The sequence below is a fragment of the Terrapene carolina genome, unplaced genomic scaffold, assembly GCF_002925995.2.
Source record: "Terrapene carolina triunguis isolate 2854851 unplaced genomic scaffold, T_m_triunguis-2.0 Scaffold247, whole genome shotgun sequence".
NCBI lineage: Eukaryota > Metazoa > Chordata > Testudines > Emydidae > Terrapene > Terrapene triunguis.
The window spans coordinates 8564122-8584085 of record NW_020664598.1 but is presented as its reverse complement, the minus strand read 5'-3'; the positions used below and the strand labels follow the sequence as shown (position 1 = coordinate 8584085).

Genomic DNA, 19964 nt, shown 5'->3' with positions numbered 1-19964 from the left:
TCCCACCATTTCATGGATTTGCCTTTGAACCTCAGCTTTGAGTTGATGGTTGATGTATTACTTCCCCTTGGAATTGATGTCATTCTGCCAAGCACAGAAGGCCTTGTGCTTATGGTCGATCAGGTCTTGGGTTTCCTGATCGTTCTTGTCAAAGCAGTCTTGGTGCTTCCTGGTTGAGAAGCCCAGTGTTCCCTCACATGCAGCATGGATAGCCAATTTGAGCACTTTCCAGTGCACTTTGGAGCTTTCCATCTCAGTTTTGATATTTATCAGTTTCTCAGGGAGGCACTGCTGAAAAAGGTCACGTTTAGTTGGGTCCTTAAGACTCTCAACCTTGATCTTCCATCTAGATGATTTCTTTTGCATACACAAATTATTACCAAACCTCCAGTGTTACAAAGATCCATATATCCCTATTAGCTATCTATGGCAGGGGAAAAGCAAAGTGTAAAGCCTTTCTAAGGGCAAGAAAAGCTATCAGGCAAGCTAATAGCTGTTGGTCCACAAAACTGCCAGTTTTCCCTTTTAGAATTCTGGAGTCTCCTCTCTTTCACTTCAGCCAGCTGACTATCAGAACAAGATACAAATTGATATCTAGCAGACACATGGGCAAAGGATCCATACCTGCGCACATCTCCTCCTTTTGTGCTGACTTGAGGGGGGAGGGGGCTTAGTCATCTCCATGGTGCTGTCTCCTATCCTCCAGACCTTGTAGAGTCCCTTCTGAACAGTCTGGGGTTTGTCTGAGGGAGCTAGGGGAGACTCGGTGGGCTGGGAAAGGAATAGGCAGGCTGAGGCAGGATTGTAAGGGGGTACACAGTTCCCACCACCTTTGGAAGATAACTAGAAAATATGATACATCCCCAGGAGCCCACTAGACAAGTCTCCTGGGGGCAGCCATGGCTGGGGTAATTTTTGGTCGTGTGGTTCCATTTGACTGCAATTTTAGTTTGCCAAGGTGTTGGGGGCCATAGCTGGTATAGAGGCACTGGTTCTTCATGCAGACAGCCCAGGCTACCCAGGTTGAGGCATCCCATGACTTACTCTGTGGGGGCGATCCCCCTTCCCCCCACCCCCACGATAGGACAGTGTAAAAGGGCAGGAAATCCTTGTGAGAGAATGCTCCCAGAGACTGCCTCTTCTTGGGCCTATCCTGCTGGGTTTTCTGTGGGAGGGGATGAACTGGGTCAGAGTAATATCAGAGACTCCATAAAGCCATGCAGATTATATGCTAAGTTGATTGAAGTTCTGAATTCTGCTACCTTCTTTGCTGTTGCTCCATTGGTGGGGAAGAAGAGAACTTATCTTATTATACATTATATCCTCAAGGCAATAGATAGCTGAGTGGAAAGAAGATTGAAATGGTAGGAAATTATTACTATCCAAACATTTTTACTATCCAAACAAGTTTTGTCTTTATTTAAGGCCATATCCCACTTCCTGCCATCTATCAAACTCCCATGGGCTTAATGCATCAATTGCAGGATATGGCTTTGCCTACTGAACAGATAGCACATTTATATTTTTAAATAAGTGATTAGTAATGATAAACGTTATCAGTCACTTTTTAATACTGTAGTTCAGAAATGCCTTCTGAGGGCTAGATTGTGGATTTATCACTGGGGCTGAGTAAGGGGCAACACACAGTACTATTGCTCTAGCAGCAGACCAGGGTCTAGATGGTAACTCAGAGAGTAACAATTTAGTCTCTGTTTTCCACATTGGTTGAAGGGTGAAGTAATCTGTGCCAACCCTATACCTGATGCTGATTATTCTGCCCTCCACATCAGACCAGCTGTGCTGGCTGGCACACTGATGGTCAGAGTCAAAAATCCACCCACTCCCTGTGGATGCATAAGACAAGCCATAATCTTGCCCTAAGTGTCTAATAAAAGTCATAGTCTATTTATAAAGGTTTAAATAACTGAGTTCAAATTAGATTATTCAGCTTTTCTTTTGATTCAAAGAAATTTAACATTTTGTTTTACAAAAAGGTTCTATAAGATATTCTGACAGGACATTTATGAAATCTTAGTTCACTCTGTTGTCAAGTCCTGTTCTCTCTTATACACATACGTGTTAAGTAATAAATGTTTTTTTCTCTTATATAGGTAAGTGAGGTAGGCACCAAGTACTGAATAGTAACTGTAGATTACACTCTGATTGATCATTCTCTTCCTCTGCCTCCCACTGAAACTAAACAGTAGATGAATGGAGCAATTGTAATAAACTGGTTGCTAATGAGTTTTACATGTTTTTGTAAATTATAGACCAGAAGAATCCGTGTCAGAAGATGACAAAAGGAGGTAGGATTTGTACTGGGAATGGCTTTAATTTGAATAGCTCAGACAGAATTCTGCCATCAAATGAGGATCACCTGGAAAAAAACAAAGGGATGGGATATGGGGGAAGAAATCTCCATGAGGATCCCTCTGTAAGAGTTCCCCCCTTGCATTTTGTTGTGGAAGGGGTTTTGCCTACTCACAAAATAGGCCACTGAGCCCAGCCCCCAAACCTTGCAGCTCTGCCAGTGGAAAAAAGACTATTGGTGCAGAAGACCTCTGCCTTCACATCAACTCTGGCTCCTGGCTTTATTAGAGTCAGGTCACTTGGGACCCTGGGCTTGGGTGTGGGTGCTCTGCAGAAAGATAATACATAATATAATTATTATGAGCTGTATTATCATTTCTCAGGAATCTCTCCTGGGCTGGAAGGGAGAAGAAAGATGTATGTTCTACCTCACCCATTCTTCCCCTTGCCCACCTCATGTTTTCCCCATCCTCCCAGTCAGATCTCAGACCCCTGGGCTCACAGAAGGAGGGGGATGGACTGTGGAGGCATCTGGCACCCATAAGCCTTCTGCATGTAGACAGATCCCCCATGCATGGTTGTGTGGAGAGGGATCCAGGCCCTTTTTTACTAAATGGGGTGGGGGGGACACATGACCTCCTTTTTTGCGTGCATCATGCAAGTGAGTTGCTTAAATTGTCTCAATAGCGTACATTACTAGCAGATTAAATCTCCCATCAGGCAAACACTAGACAACTTTGGGGGTAAGAAAGAAGAGTGTCAGAGGGTATTTGTTGCCATGAAAAGGTTGGGTTTTGATGGAAAGTATGAAGAACTTGGCTGAGGACCCATTAGCTCTGTGCTCCTTTCCTAGCATAGGTTCCTTTTTAAAATCAATGGCCAGCCTAAATTTATTTTTGTCAAACAAGGGCTCAGTTTTAATAAAAACATTACATTTAAAATTGCAGCCTCTTAATATGCATTGGAAACAAGGGATTCTTTTATAAAAGTAGTTACAAAGCATCCTCTGTTTGTCCGTCTATGGCCTTTCTAATGTGGCTGTTTTATGTAGACATTCTATGGGAAAGCATTAACACTAAGCCATGATTTCTCTTCAAATAAGGAACTATGGTGGTGTATACGTTGGTCTGCCATCAGAGGCTGCTACCATGGCTCCCAGTCAGACAAAGACTGAACCTAAAGGTACTTGTAGATTGTTTATTGTATTTCCTCTGCTTTCCCCATTCATTTTAATCTTTTACAATATATATTATTTCAGTAAGACTGACCAGCATAGGGAGCAATTTAATTGCATGGAATTATTTACAGTAGCTATGGTCATTTTTCCTATTTGTTTAAATTTCCATCTGCCTACTGTAGTAATCATAAAGCAACAATCTGCTTCTGACCATGATATATATGCAGTATGTTGTCTTTCATGAGTAACTTTAATATAATTTTTAAGTGTTTTTAGTGGTATTCAGTGTAAACACCTCACAGGATTAAGAGGCTGTGATATATATTTATGGAGTTTTAGTGCTCTTTATAGTTCTGAATGTATTTACTTAAATTATGCTTAATTTCAACAGTAGCAAGGCAGTGATTGCTTGATTTCAGATTTAGTTCTGTTCTGTCTATCTTATGCTGAACCCATCACAATTTGATATTTTTTCTTGAGGCAGAGAGAACATGCATTAGCTTTAAAGATTCTTGCTTGATAACAAGAGAATGATATGACATATAAATATATCTTATATTTTTATACTTAATAAAACAGTGTCTGTGTTCTGACACATGCGGCTCTGATCCCTGATTGGGGAGGTCTAGATGCTACTACTATACAAGCAGATAATAATACATTCAGTTGATATAGAAAATGATTAACCTGTTGCATTGTATTACATTCCATGGTGTTAAAATAAATAATATGCTATATTTTAACTGTGTATGCCTTTCTTTTTTCCCTTTAAGATTAGAGGAAAATACACCAAGATTCAATCATCAGGAGGTATAGTATGATTTAACAAATTTTATATGTGTAGAATTTTTAAGTAAAAAGAAAAGAATTCAATAACCACATTTCTTATGTTGCTACCATGTGTTTTCAGACGTACTTTACAGTACTGACAACCCCATTATAAATGTATTGGCTGAAATAAGGTCTGATCTTGTAGTGTTACCAAGAGCCTCTGGTGAGAAGCTGGGTGCCCTCAATTCCCATTTACTTTAATGAGAGTAAAGGTGCTCAGCACTTGGTAGAATCAGGCCAGTAGACTTGAAGAAGGTTTTAATGGAAGCAGGTCATTTGCGATTACAGTACTTATTTTCAGATTTAGCAGAAATACAAGGGCCAGGGCATGGTTTGGCACCAAATATATAAAACAAGTGAGGTATTAGACTATTTCCATGGAGCTGTCTTAATAATATATAAGATATCTATGGCTTGATCCTCCGAGATACTGGGTAGAAATGGTAAAAAAAAAATGAAAAAAAAAATGTAGGGTTTTCCCACAGAAAATTTCAGTGAAGAGGGAAAAAAATCTTTTTCATTTAAATTTTCCATGGGAAATTTAGATGTTTCAGTGGGAATTCAAAGTTTCAAACATTTAATCTGAAAACTAAAATATTTTGGTTTTCAAGTGATGGGTTTCTCAAAATAATAAAATTTCCATAGAAAGCAGACACTTCAGTTTAATCAAACCTCCAATTTTTCTACCAAAAACAGTTTAAACAGAATAGTTTTAAGCAGTGTTAAGCACTTTGGCTGCAATCCAGCAAAGCACTTAAGGACATGGTTAGTTAAAGCATGTGAATGGTCCCTTTGGCTTCATCGGGACTACTCATATACTTAAAAGTATATTTCTTGGAGTTTGATGCTTTTCCCATTCAACCCAATGGAAAAACTTCCATTGACTTGAATGGTGCAGGATCAAGCCCTTGCTTGCTGAATCAGTGCCTCATGTTGGGAAGACTTACACATGTGTAACTTTACACATGTAAAGCATCCCATTGAATTTTACAGGACTGCTCACATACACCTATGTTTGCAGTATCTGAGCGCTGGAGCCTCTACTGCATTTCTAACAAAGACATAGTTAATGTTTAACAGATTCTGTTTTAAAAGTGCTAATGTCTTATATTATTGTTATATCAGTCCATCTAAAACTATTTTTTTCCTTTGAATCAGTCCTTTGCATAGACCACTCATCTAAACTTAAGGGACAGCTGCCTTTCCGCTGAAGATTTTTATAAGTCCAGCCAGCAAGAAAGTTCAGAGCACCAAAAATCTTAACTGGCGCAAGGTACAACTACGGGTAAAGTTTAATGGTACAGTAGGGAATCAATTGGACTATGATGGTTGCATTATGGAATCTTCTGCTGTCCTCCAGTGAAAAATGAATTAATAAACTTATGGTGGATATTTCTGCACAAGAGCTAATTTGACAATCTGCAGCATATTTCTCTTTGGCCATGTTGCAGACTTAATCAACTACACTACATATATTTTCTCCAACAATTTTTGATAGTTTTGATAGTTTTTATATAAGAAAATCATTACTACTTGTTCCTATGGTAGGTTACTGAAAAATAATTATTAATTTACTTCAGAGTAATATATTTGACATGTTTGCATCTTTTTAGTACTGCTGCAGATTTTAAGGATATTTTTGCAGTGAGTAGGATCAGCTGGGCCTAAGATAATCAGATTCTTATAGATGTCACTTTTATACAGTGAACCAACTATTGACATTTAATTTTCACCTTTTAAAAATATATTATTGCTCAAGGAAATTATTTACATAGGAATAATGTACTTCATTGCAATATTTTTCAATGGAATGCTAATTTTTGCCTGTCATTATTTCTTTCAGCTTTATTTCTTTACGAAGCATTAAAGGAAAAATATAACTACTGCCTAACCACATTATTGGGATATGTCTTCCGTTTTGTGTAATATCATAATGATATTGTCTCATACAAAGATGATAGTGATGATGTTGCCAGAGATAGCGGGACTAAACCTCAAATCTGCACATTCCTAAACTCTAGAGAGGAGGTTTGATTAGTCTTCAAGTTTTGTACCTCAAGTTTGTCTCTGAGCATTTCAGTATGTATGGTAAATTGCAGTAGGGTAAATGTTCTGTTACTTCTGTGTACTGTAGTGTTAAATGATGGATGGGTCATTAAAAACCCATTAACTTCATAACTACTGTAAGTTTCCCACAAAACATCAAACTAATTGTACATTTCCACATGGCTGAATGTTTTTAAATGATTAAAGCATTTTGCGTAATTCTTTAGTCAAGTTCTTTTTCTAACAGAACATAATATGGCATACATCCAAAAAGCCAACCCATTAATATGTTTCAATAAAGACTGCTTTTAAAAGCAAAAAACAAAACAGGAACATTTGGACATCCAGAAGTAAGCTATTAAGAGCTATACCATATACTCAGTCATCATGTGCAAATTCCCACTGATTTAACCAAAACATATGAAGATCAGTACATGACCATGCATTCTGAATCACAACAATTTACAGCACTTTGCTTTAAAGTATACAGTAATTTGTTGTGAGACAGGCCTGCAAAAAAGGAATCTTTGAAAGGATTCCATGCTTCCACCCCCACCTTCCCACCCCAAAGGCAAAAAAAGTCACTCATTTGAGCTCTTTGCTCTATGGTAAATAGTCAGTAGGTTTTGGGGGGGTTAAAAATAGAATTGTAATAATAAATGTCTGGAAAAGTAAATTACATCTGCTTACTTACAAGCTGAAGAAAGTTTCCTGCTGAGAACCCTAATAACACTTGTTAAGAAACTTTCTGATCTGCTCATTACTGGTTTAATATATGGATATAGCTGTTACATCACCTGTTACATAAGGATTCATATTATTTAAGCAGCTTGGGCAATACCAGATTTGTTCAGATGGCAGAGAACAATTAGGCCCATTTCTGACCTAGATCATGAATGCCTTTCCTGAAGGAGGAAATCTGCCAATCACCCTGAAGCACACAGTAGTTCAGCCAGTGCTCAAGAAGCCATCACTGGATGCCAATAACTTCATTAACTACTAGCCCATCTCCATCCTGTTTCTGGGAAGAATCATCAAGAGAATGGAGGCAACTAAACTCCATCAGCACTTGTCTTATACCAGCTCCTAGATCACACACATGACTCAGAAAACAAGTGACAGGGATAAACTCCTCTTGGGAGAGTGATATTTACAAAGAATTCATATTGTTCACATGTGTTTCTGTTGCTATATGTTAGCATTTCCTGTTTTCATATGTTGTTTAATTTTGGGTTTTTTCAGATCCTCTCAGGAGGCATTCAAGTCAGCTCCTTACAGGATCAGCCCCTTGGGGATCCAGCCTCTGAATATTGAGGGATTTTTTTTGTTTCTTAATGTTTTTGTTCCTCTTCATCTTTTTTTCTTCACAGCTTATTGACCAACTGCCAAATGCTTCAGTATGGTTGCTCAGAACTTCAGCTGGAGTAATTCAAAGGAGCTGAATCAATTTATACCAGTTGAGGATATGGGTGTATGTCCTTTAATTTGAATTGCAAGTTTCTTCTTTCACTTTTCCAAAGACCTGTACATCTAGGAACTGTGCTATTATCAAAAGGAACACTCTATAGAGACATAACACTGAGGTTCTTAATGTTTGTAACAGTGACTTAAAGATCTAATGGTACTTTCTGCAAGAATAGATGTGTTAATCACATTCTCCTGGCTAAATCCCAATTTAGGGAAGTGCATTCTGCCCCATCAACATTCCTCCTGCAGTTTCAATTGAATAAAATATTTCACTTTGCTATCTCTCCTAAACTGTTGTATATGTTGCTGTATGTAGCTAAAGAGCTGCTGTTTATTTTTTTTTAAATTACTTCTATTATTAACTATCTCTTAGAGCACTGTAAAATTTACATGGCACTTTATATTCATATAGACAACATATTCCCAGCACTGAAGTTTTCCATCTAAGGATGATTTAAAGAAACAAACTTTAGAAGTTAACTTTAGAAGAACAAAATGTAAAGAGACTCTTATTTGCAGTGAAAAACATTTTGAACAATTTGTAGATACAGTGCAATGTTCTCTGGTCAAAAACATACACCCATAATTACTCCAGTCAGTCCACAATTTAGGAGTTCTCCCAGATTCCTTGCTAACACAGAGGGTATGTTTACACTTCAGCTAGAGGTGTAATTCCCAGTTTGAGTAAATGTACATGCACTAGCTTTGATGGAGCTAGCATACTAAAAATAGTGGTTCAGGTGGCAGGTTGGGCAAATACAATCCCAGCCAAGACTCTAGGTAAGTACTTGGGTGGCTAGTCCATGCTGCTGTCCACAGCTATGCTGCTATTTTTAGCATGCTAGCTTGATGAAAGCCAGTGCATGTACATTTACCAGAACTGGGAATTACATCTCCAGTGTTAGTGTAGACAAACTCTCCAATCTCATAAAGTGGTGTCCCTGAGTAATGCATCCTACCGTCTCCAGCTGCCTAGGACACTACATCCCATCCTTGTGGACAATGTCCTAGGCAGCTGGAGACGGTAGGACGCATTACTCATGAGCACTGCTATATGAGCAGCAGCCATTCATCAGCTCATGAGCACATCAACCCATTTTTCTGCTCACTATATAAGCTTATGTTAGGATGAATAAAAATGGTATGGAGGATAACACAGAATATTAATGATATATCCTCATCTGGAACACTACTGCACTGCTGGACTCCCTATCTAAAAAGGATAATGCAGAATTAGAGGGGGCTTGGAAAAGGATGACAAGAATGATTAAGGGCCTGGGGAAAAACTCTTTAAAAAGAGAGATCAAAGAGATTGGGATTGTTTAATTTAGAAAGAAGAAGAAAAAGAGGGGAGTTTTGGGAGAGCCCAAAAACCTTACACCTGAGCTTATTTGTGTCAGTTAATGGAAAGTTTCCCAAAATTGGGGGAGGGGAAAATCCCATTATACTGAGTTTAGTCTAAATGGTTTGGTGCAGTTTGGCTTGTTTTTTGTTAATTGACACCAACAATTTCTTCTTTCTTTCAGCTAAAAAAAATCAGACTTTCTGCTTCAAACAGATTATGACGTTAGGTCCAATCTTGAGCAAGAGATGATATGTCAGGTGCACCTCCCCAGGAATAGCACCAGGAAGACTGTGCCTCAAAGATATACCTCTAAGTCACAAATCCTACTCTGCTTTCTCTTTGCTACAGGAGTGGAGATAATAATTGCTGCTGGCCTATTATACCAGAAGAAAATCAGGTTGTTGTGTACTTACAGCTGTCAAGGGTGATTCCCCACTCTGGCACTGTGAGTGCAGAAGGTGGGGGCCCGCAAGTATTCTAAAAATTAATACTGGTCACTCCAGGCTTGTATTAAACTCCCGAGGTTACAGCTTTTCTCTGACCTTGGATGGGCAGATGCTGCCACCACCCAAGTGCAAAACCCCTTTGAGAACCCAGGAAGGCGCATTTGGGAATTCCTTCCTGTGGGGTACCCTCAAGCCCTTTCACCTCCTCTCCGAGGAAGAGCTGAGGAAGAAAAACAAAGGAAATCAGCTGTTGCCACCAGCTAATTAAACAACATGTGCACAAATCTCTTAGGACACAAAAATCCAATCCTGTTTTTTAAAAAAGGTAAATTTTATTAAAAACAAAAAGAAAGAAAATACACCTGGAAACTCAGGCTATTGCTAGATTTAAAAAAAAAAAACATTTACAAGGATTAAGCATCAAGAATAACTTTCTTGAGGTCCAGTTTACAGGTTACAAGCAAAACAAAAGCATTTGGGGTTAGCACAGAGGAGTCCACAAGCCATAAAGAAATAAAAAAGAGATAAACCTAATCGTGCCTTCCTAGACATATCTGGGGTTTCAAATGAGTAGTTTCTAGGTATGATCTGATGATTTTTCATACCTAGCCCAAAGCTTCTTACAGCATTGCTGCTCTGTTCCCTCTCTCCAGAGAATAACAGACAGATAGACAAAGGGGAAGTTTTTCTCAATTTTAAAAAGTTCTAGCCTTCTCATTGGCTCTTTTGGTCAGGTGCCCACTCACTTCCTTTTACTTATGCATCGCAGTGATACTTTTTAACCCTTTAAAGGTAAAGCAAGTAGAGAACAGCTACTAAGAGGGATTTTATAGCTAACTGGCTGGCTAAGTGTCCATAACAGGGAGCTACCCCCCGCCCCCCTTCATTTATCACAACAGCTATACACCCAGATCCAATATGTGGGGAGTCCATGTGGGGGTGTACTCCCTACCTTGTGTGGTCTGTTATCTGAGTCACAATCTAGCCCATAATGTCTATTATTTAAACACCTCGTGCCCATCCAGTCCAACAGGGTTCTCAGTGTATAATATTATATGATTATATGCATTTGGTTTAGTTTATACTGGACTGATGATGTCCCCTTTGGTGTTTTCACGTTCAGCTGGGAGCAAACCGATTGCATATTGGAAAATCCTGGATGATGTAAAAAACATATTGCCTAGTAATGATGTTCTCCTTATTAAGCAGGCTGGACTGCATTTCCATCAGGCATGGTTTTTCCATTGTCATGCACCTGTGTGATCATTTACACTTTTGTAAAGTTAGTGCAGAGTGGATGTAAAATGCTACCATTCAGATTTTTTAAGCAGCTTTTCACAGGTGTAAATAAATGACCAATCTATACAAGACAGTGGACAATCAGGCCTGTTATTTGTAACAGTCAGCTTTGACTGGGCAGCTGAATCCACTTCTAGCCATCTGTAATAAAAATACAGTAGCACATACCTATGTATACTGAATTTTTTATTAATATTTTATTTTTGTGGTGACATGTTACCACCAATACCAATTAACTATTGTACGATAAGTAGCATCTTGAAAGATCACACAGTTTTGTAGCGTCCTGCTGAATTCTTTGAAGCTTAGATCTAAATCTCTGTGGTCAAATAGGCACCCGTGGGTGAAATTCACCCTTCTGGAGATGGGTAGTGTGAGGTCTATACCCCAGTTAAGCCCCACTTAGATTGTAAACTCTTTGGGGCAGGGGCCTTCTTTTTGTTCTGTGTTTGTACTGCACCTAGCACAGTAGGGTCCTAGTACATGACTGGGGCTCCTGGGTGCTGCGGTAATACAAACAATAAATAATAACGTATCGATTTAAAATAGATCTCAAATAGGACTTTCTTGGGGCATAGGCCTAGTGTGGGATCTCTACCTAGAGGTGAATTTCACCCCAATGAGGAAAATGTGTGGGTAAAATCCTGGCTTCATTGAAGTCAATAGTAAAACTCCCATTGACTTGATTTCACCTTGTGTCTCTAATGAAAGAGACTTTGAAGTATCAGGCATGGTTGAAATGGGATACATTATTTTAGTAAATCACCAAAGTATCATTCTCCTTCACCCACATAAGCCTTCAGATTCTCAATCATGGACTCCAACTTTTCCCAGCACCGGAGGAGGCTTGCGCCCCCTCGGCCCCGCCCCAACTCCACTCATGCCCCTCCCCTGCCCTGCCCCTATTCCAAACCCTTTCCCAAAGTCCCTGCCCCAACTCCGCCTCCTCCCTGCCCCTATTGGACTTCTTCCCCAAATCCCCACCCCGGCCCTGCCTCTTCCCCGAGCGTGCTGCGTTCCCCCTCCTCCCCCCTCCCTCCCAGCGCTGGGAGCTAGGGGAGAAGCGGAGCGCTCAGGGGAGGAGGCGGAGCAGAGGTGGAGGTGAGCTGGGGCAGGGGGATGGGGCAGAGAGCTGCCGGTGGGTGCAGAGCACCCACCAATTTTTCCCTGTGGGTGCTCCAGCCCCAGAGGACCCATGGAGTCAGAGCCTATGTTCTCAATCATGCTTCCTAAGCGGTAGGTGAGTCACAACCAGTCTGTCTTTTGAAAAATCTAGACCTCTGTCTAGTTCCCATAGTAATCAGAAGCATCAGTTATTTCAGATTGCTACTCCAGTTCCTCTAAAGTGTGAGCCCAATAAAGAAGCTCTCATATGGCTATAGTTCCACAGAGGTTTGCAATATTTAATCATCACTTCCTATTGTCAGCGATTTGAGTACTTCAAAATAATTGGTCCTGGATGCCTGGAGAAGGACTGGCTCTAGTGCATATTTTCTGACTGCAATGCATTTGAAATAAAAAATGTCCTATTGTTGTATTTTCAGCTCCACAAAGCAGTTCTATGGCAAATTTCAGCAAAAATTTCTAGAATGAAACAAATGGCCCTGAGGGACTTTAACCATTTTCTAGTAGATAACTGCATGTGACTGAGAAGATGCATAACAAAGAATAATTTTACCCTGCCTGATCATATAACTTGTACTAAGACCCCAATTTTCAAATATGGGGCCTTAATAGATCAGCCAAATCCTGCTTCTAGATGCTTATTTTGGCTTGTAATCATATTAATTGAACAATTATACACCTAAGTGCCTATGTCACTATTATAAAGGCAGTGATATTTGAAAATTGGGTCCTGATTGTGAAAAGGATTGTTCTTCTTTGAGTGCTTGTTCATGTCGATTCCATTCGAGGTGTGTGCACGCCCACATGCACAGTTGTCGGAGATTTTTGCCTTAGTGGTATCCATAGCCTCCATGCGCAGCATGCTGCCAACACCCGGCTCCTCCCGGCACCGATTGCCATCGCCTGTGCCAAAAAAGAAAACGAAAAAGCAAAGCTCCCTGGCACTGAGCAAAAAGGTCCAAGGGTCATTGGCCAAGGGACCTGGGCCTGGCCACCAGGCTACTCTGGAGCCACGTGCTCGGGCCTCCCTGCTGGGGCCCCCAGCCCCCTCAAAGGTCTGCCACTGACTCCTGGGAACAGTATGGGACCCACACCCCTGCCGGCACCGTCGTCCTCTCAGGCTCCCCAGGTGCAGAGAGAGCACATGTCTCCACCTGCTCTGATGATGACTCTGGTGCCGCAGGACTAGGCTAAGGCTCCCCAAGAGGGCAAGCCAGCTGCTAAGACTCCTCAAGCAGCAGGGGAACACTGCCGGTCACTGGAGAAGAAGCAACGATCCTCTCCGCTGCACCGAGGATCCCGGGACAGATCTGAGACTCTTCATCGTTAGCCCAGACTAGCATTGAGATCCCCTCAGTGTTACTCATTTGTACGGGGTCGACATTCCCCATACTATTCCCAGCACCGGTCATCCTCCCGTTGGTCATCCTCTCAACATCTGTCCTGATCGCCGGCGCAGTGGGCGCGCTCCCCATCTCAGCACCGGTCTCCCGGGCACTGGTACCGATCTCCCCGGTACCGACACCAGTCTCCCACATCTGGTCATCGGTCGCCGGTAGCCACGACCAGTAAACAAACCCAAGGGTCAAGGTAATTCGTCCAGCATGGAGGGCCAGTTCAGCCCATCGCCCAGGTCCCACCGGCGAGATTGGGCACTGGAACCTGCACCATCGTCTGCGGCACTGCAGTGGCAGCACGGCCAGTGACCAGCACAGTGGCCTTATTGGAGCGCGTGGGGCATACCAGTCATGACGATGCCCCCTTCACAGCGCTCTTCAGTCACTGCGTTGGAACACCGGTTGGCAGCACCGACGTCACCAGGCTCAGTGCCGGGGGCCTGTTCGTAGGTCAGGGTAGAAGATGCCATAGTGATTTGGGAAAGGTAGAATTATATAAACAAAGAAATAGGGAATAGATTGATATGCATATCTATTCTATTCCAATTTCCTGATGATCTCAACCCTTGAAAATAGTGGGAGAGCCTTAAAATGGACTTGGCAGGTGAGAAAATGAGCTTAGCTGATTGGTTCGAACTAACTCTCAGTTCTTTTAGATTGTAAACCCTCTGTAGCAGGGATTGTTGTTTGTATAGTGCCCTGCACAATGAACCCCAATTAGAACTGTGGCCTTTTGGTGTTCCCGTGCCATAAATATTTACTACTTCTATCAACTGTATTAATTGTGCTGGCAGCACTCTGCTCATATTTGAGTGTGTTATTTACTTGGGAAAATTAACTCACTTTTGAAACTCAATTTGATAGATGGAGGCCATTTGTGAGACATAAAAATCATTCACTTTTGGAGGCAGAAGAGACAAAGTAGAGGGCAAAACAGGCAAAAGAGAATGAAGGGCTATATCTCAACAATAAACAGGCTGGTCATGGAAACTATTTACGCCAAAAAAATCATAATTAAAATACTAGTTAAAGAAGTGTTAAAAGGCATTTGAATAGCTGAAGAGAAAGAGTAGGAGAACATAAAAGATCTATAACACCCGTTATGTGGCCTGTAATGCATCTGTAAGTTATCTGGACATTATTACAATTCCTTTAGTTTATAGTTATGCCATCTATGTCAGCATTTCTCATATATATATATATAATATATCATTGTCCAAGGAGTTGATTTCTATGGCAAGCATCCTAATGCCTGCTCTGGGGATTAGCAGTCCAATTATATAGTTTTCTTTTTGGCATTTGAGTCCAATGTTAAAGGAGGTATCGGTGAGGCAGAAAACTCTGAATTTGATCCACTCCTTTTGATGTCTGGATTTTATGATGGCCAAAGTCTTAGTGAACTTCTTAGAGTCTGCAGGAAAGCGTCACCACCACAAGAGTGGAGCTCATGGAATCTAGACATGAGGCTGCGATTCAGAGGGAGATATGACTTTCAGACAGCTCACTTTCAATAATAGCCTTGAAAATCAGAAGGAGAGAAGTGTAGCAAAGGAAAATGTAAAACTGTTTCTTGCAGTTCAAAAGGAACTCAAACCTAGGAGAAAGTCTACCTCTTAGACTGGTTTAAACACACTACCAGAATCCACTTGACAGAATTTACCAGAACACCAAGTTTATAAATAAAAGAAGGGAGCTAGCTTAAATAGGTTTAAATCTAGCCCAACATATATGTCTCGATATTAATTGAGTGCTGACCAGGTCTTTGAGCAGTGTGGATCTGGGAACCTCTCCCATAGTCAGGTTTGCACACACAAGATCAGCATTGTTGTAAGGAAAGAAGAACATGGATTGATTTCCACTGTCTTGCCTGTCCATTGACGATCTGTGCACTGTTGGGAAATCAACCCACAGTCTTTCCTGAAGAAAGATTTACTTAGATCTTAATGTATATACACAGTATCACAAATATAGCAAGCTCCAAATATCTGGTTTTAATAATAAAGTCTTTTTATCTTGGAAAACCCACAAAAAATAGACCCCTGCAGTGTTTTCAAATTGCAAAAAAAGTCATAAACAATGGTTAAATACTTTCCCTGCTTTATTGAGGAAACTGCAGTGGATCATCAGATAAAAGTAAACTAATTTTGGCAGGGAATTTGTCTTTAATAAGGAGACTGTGCTAGTCAAGGGGATGGAGCCACTATAAATTCCATATCCTGGTTAATGGAATGTATAAGTTTTGGAGGTTTTAACCAGTTAGAGAAGCCTTACTCAAGATATTATTGTTAGTATAATAATTACTTCTTGAGAAGCCCAAGAATTCCAGTGAAAAGACCCTAAAAGTCTGTAATGCAGAAAGAATCTCTGATTTATGGTAATAATGTGCCAAGGGCAGTACCATATTTTAGGCTTAAATCCCTCAGATTTTGACAAGGAAACGAATTTCTCTTATGAACTAGTAAAGTAGAGGGGCACATTCACCTTCAGACATGGAAACATTCCCAATTATAATTCCAGAGATACTGTGGTAAAGTTTAATGCTAATTACGAGTTGTGTAACAAGGGCATGTAAAATATGCATGCACACATTTAAAAACTCTCACTCTTTAATGAACTATAATAGGTCTCATGCTCAACTAGAGCTGTGTGTGATTAACTGATTTGACAGTTTACTGGCAATTCTGGGGGGAAAATTGTTTTGGGTGACCCACAACCAAATTTTTGGGAAATCAAAAAGTCAAAACCAATTTTTCAAGTTTGAGCATTTTAAAACTTTTTAAATTTTTTAAAATAAAATTGAAGGAAATATCCAAACAAACTTAAAAAATCAAAATGTTTCATTTTGAAAATGTCAAAGCAAAATGTTTTGACTCTTTCTGGATTTTTCTTTTTCTCCCCCCCGAGGAACAATTTGGCAAAACTGACATGTGTTTGGTTTTGCCAAATCTGCATTTTTCAAGCCCTCCCCCCCAAAAAAAAAATTAGCTGAAAAATTTCTCCCATCTCTAGTCTAACCTGCCCCTAACTTTCAGGGACAACCTTGATTTTGCAACAAAACATCCTTATTCCTCCTTTGCCTGCCATTCCCTCCTATTAAAAGTTGTGTGAAAAAATTCCTGGCCAAAATATCAGTTGTACATGGTTTAGAGTGTTATTTTTCAAAGCTCCTTGCATTATTTTTTTCTGTAATAATCCCTCTACCTTGGCTCTTTCTAAGATTCATCCTTGAGGCCTACTTTCTTTTCTAACGTTATAAGGTACAAAATCATGAGCCTGATTCTCTCCTGCTTTCCCCTTATATAGTGATGTGCAGAGGGAGTATAAAACACTATTGCTGGTATAGAGCATTGTACATTCACTTTGCACAGGGGGAAATTGTGACAAAAGATGCAAAGCGGGGGGAGTCAGACCTGAGGTTCAGTATCATAAATACACACATTAGCCTTCATAACACATCACCAAGACTTTTGTTTTGGCAATGCAGTTAAAAAGGAAGTAATTGCAACCTTGTAGTAATTTCAAACAACCACATCCTCCAACTCCACAATGGAGTTATGCTAATTTTACACCAGCTGAGCACCTGGCCCATAGATTCTGTGGACCAGATCCTGAGGTGTGGCTAATCTGCACAGAGCGCAAATCAGGGTACAAAGGTGGCTTAAAGTTCCCCTTTGCACTCCTTGATCCTGCTGAAGCGCCAGTTCCCATGCACTGCTGTAACAGCCAAAAGACTGCTCTAATTTACTCCAGTGCAAATGGCCACAAGAGCAGTTGAGGATTAGTGTGGTAAAAGAATATTTTACCACATACTCTTTCTACTGGTCACACACTCTGTTTTCTATGCTGTGCTGGTAGTGGGGAGGGGCAGTGGCATACAAGCACCTATATTGGCTCAATGGCACTAGAGGATCAACATAACAGGGAGCCGATCTTCCCTGAGCTGGTTAAGCCAGTTTACAGATACAATGCAATTGCAATGTGGTACAAAGAGGCCCCATCATAGTAGAGAATTTGATCCTGTAACTTGCTTTTGCTGAAAACTTGAAAGATGTTTGGTTCTCTGTTCTGTTCTCATCCTTCTCTGTAACAGGATGCCTTCCCCTGGGCTGGAGAGCCTGAGGCTAATTACAGGTTTCAGAGTAGCAGCCGTGTTAGTCTGTATCCGCAAAAAGAACAGGAGTACTTGTGGCACCTTAGAGACTAACAAATTTATTAGAGCATAAGCTTTCGTGGGCTACAACCCACTTCTTCGGATGCATATCAGACAGACCTGTCCTTGCCCACAGACAACCCCCCAACCCAAAGCAAATACTCACCAGCTAATTACTGAATGAGTCCCTCCTGAGGAGAATCAGGCAATTACCGAGAAAGAGCAGAAGGTGGCTGCAGTGGAAGGGAGGGAGAGAACCAAGCTTATGTGGTGATGAAGACTGGCTGGGGAAGAGGGTGAGTGCCAGTGGCGTAGCTAGGAGTGGAAATTTGGGTGGGCCCTGACTTTTGGGTGGATGGGCAATGGCAAACTGTGCTAGCTCAGCTTCTCCCCTGATGCTATGCCCTCTTCCTAGCTCTGATGCCCCTGGACACAGGGCTTCACCTTCTGAGCTGGGCACGTGCATGGGGCGGCTCAGAAAATGGCAAGGCAGAGCTGCCGGACTGTAGCTTTCTGAAGGGCGGGTGTATAGCTCCGTCCTGGATTTCAGGTGCCTAAGTGATGCTCTGGGCCGCTGTGGCAACACTACACCCCTGCTCAGGGGTGGGCCTGGATGCTAAGTGGGTGGGCCACGGCCCACCGAGGCCTACCCTTGGCTATGCCCGTGGTGAAAGCTCAGAGAGTATGTCACTCTCTCCAGTAGGGAGAGGCCCTGATGAAAATAGGGAAGAGATTGGGAAAAGCTCTTCAGACAGAGAGGCCTGGGAGAGACTCTGATTAAGGAGGGAAGAGAGAAAGAGAATTTAAGAGCCTGGGTAGGACGTGGCCCAGGGAAAACTGCAGCAGAGGTAAAGGAACAAACCTAACTGTTCAGTACAGGGCTTTGTGCTAGAACTTAGAATGGGAGGTGGGACTGGATTCCCCTACTTGCCCCAAGGAAGGGGCTGTACAAGCTGAACCCAGCAAGGGGGCTACAGGCTGAGCGGAAGACAGGCTAAGGGAGCGCCCCAGAGAGGGGGAAGGATTTTTGTTTGTTTTAAAGATGTTTTTGGGACTTTCAGTTTGATAATTGTGACCCTGGAAGTGTTGAACTTAAGATGGTGACCATGCTGCAGGGCTGGGTCATTGGAAGAGGAACTGCTGAAGTAACTGTTGGAGGCAGGGGGGCACTAGCCCAGCAAGAGAGCTGCCACACCATACCCGGCCCTGAGAAGGTACCTACTGGGGAGTGTACTCACTTGCACTCTCCCAGTAACAGAACTCAAGTGTGACCACTGTGCTTGCTTGGCAATTTGCTGGGCCAGTCGTGTTTTCATGACAGTGTTTGTGACAGTCTCCAAATTTGTGACCATCTCTTTGGCAGGCTTCATGGGGGATTCTGTTGGTAGCATAGTGCAGACTAGCCATAAGGGGAGGCACTCTGTAGCACAGTTCTCAGAAATTAATTTGGAAGTAAGTGGGAAAACTCTTTTTGTTCTGTGTTTGTATGGTGCCTAGCTTAAAGGGATCCCCCTCCTTGCCCAGGATAGGGGCTCCTAGGCACACTAACGCAACATAAAGAATAACAATAATAGCACCATGCTTGAGCTCTACTAGCAACAACTGTGTTTAAACATGGAGGTAGGCTAGCAAATTCCTGGCCCTTGTGTTAATGGGGTCTAGAGGAACAGTGTGATTGCCTAGAGCGCTTGTCTTTGTGAAAATCACACTTTTATGGGGGGAAAAACCTATAAAATGGAATAGAAAAATATTAATTTCCTATAGAATATTTTGGACTGTCCTGTAGAATTTGATGGAACTACTTTGTCCCTGCTAAAGAATTATAAAGGATGATTTAAGAAAACACATAAAAGGATGTCTTTCTCTAATAAATTCAGTAGATTTCTAAAGAACTCTGCTACATTTCTATTTTAATCACGATTATATATTTGTGACGCTAAGGGCATCCCAGTGCCAGAAGGTAATGAATTTCAGCTCATCCGAGCAGCATACCCACACCCCACCCAACTCACTATGCTTATAATCTGTATCTAAAAGATGTCATGTAATATGTCATTGGCAAACTAATAACTCACTGATCATTAATATTATTGTGTGATGTGTGTATGGGGTGTGCATTAAGCGTTATGGATATATGCTGGAATTATGATTGTATGTTTAAACCAGGCATCTCAGGGGGAGTTGGCAAACAGGTCTGCACTAGACAAAGAAATGTGTTTCTTTCACTGAGCAGCCCGGTGGTCAGGCAAAGACAATGAACAGAGGTGACATGTAACTGTTGATAGGGGGAGGGCACAATTTTAAGGGCTCTGCAGGAGCCACGTGACTGCCCCATGCATTGTCTCTGGATCTAGAACTGAGGTTTTCAAAC

At 41.4% G+C, this 19964-nt stretch overlaps 1 long non-coding RNA gene across 1 annotated transcript; it reads left to right on the top strand.

The window, feature by feature from the left end:
• The first annotated feature begins 4260 nt into the window (after positions 1-4260).
• On the top strand, positions 4261-6545 carry LOC112106698. The gene is made up of 3 exons (XR_002908121.1): positions 4261-4297; positions 5477-5591; positions 6162-6545. It is a non-coding gene; the product is annotated as an uncharacterized LOC112106698 (long non-coding RNA).
• The last annotated feature ends 13419 nt before the right edge of the window (positions 6546-19964 follow it).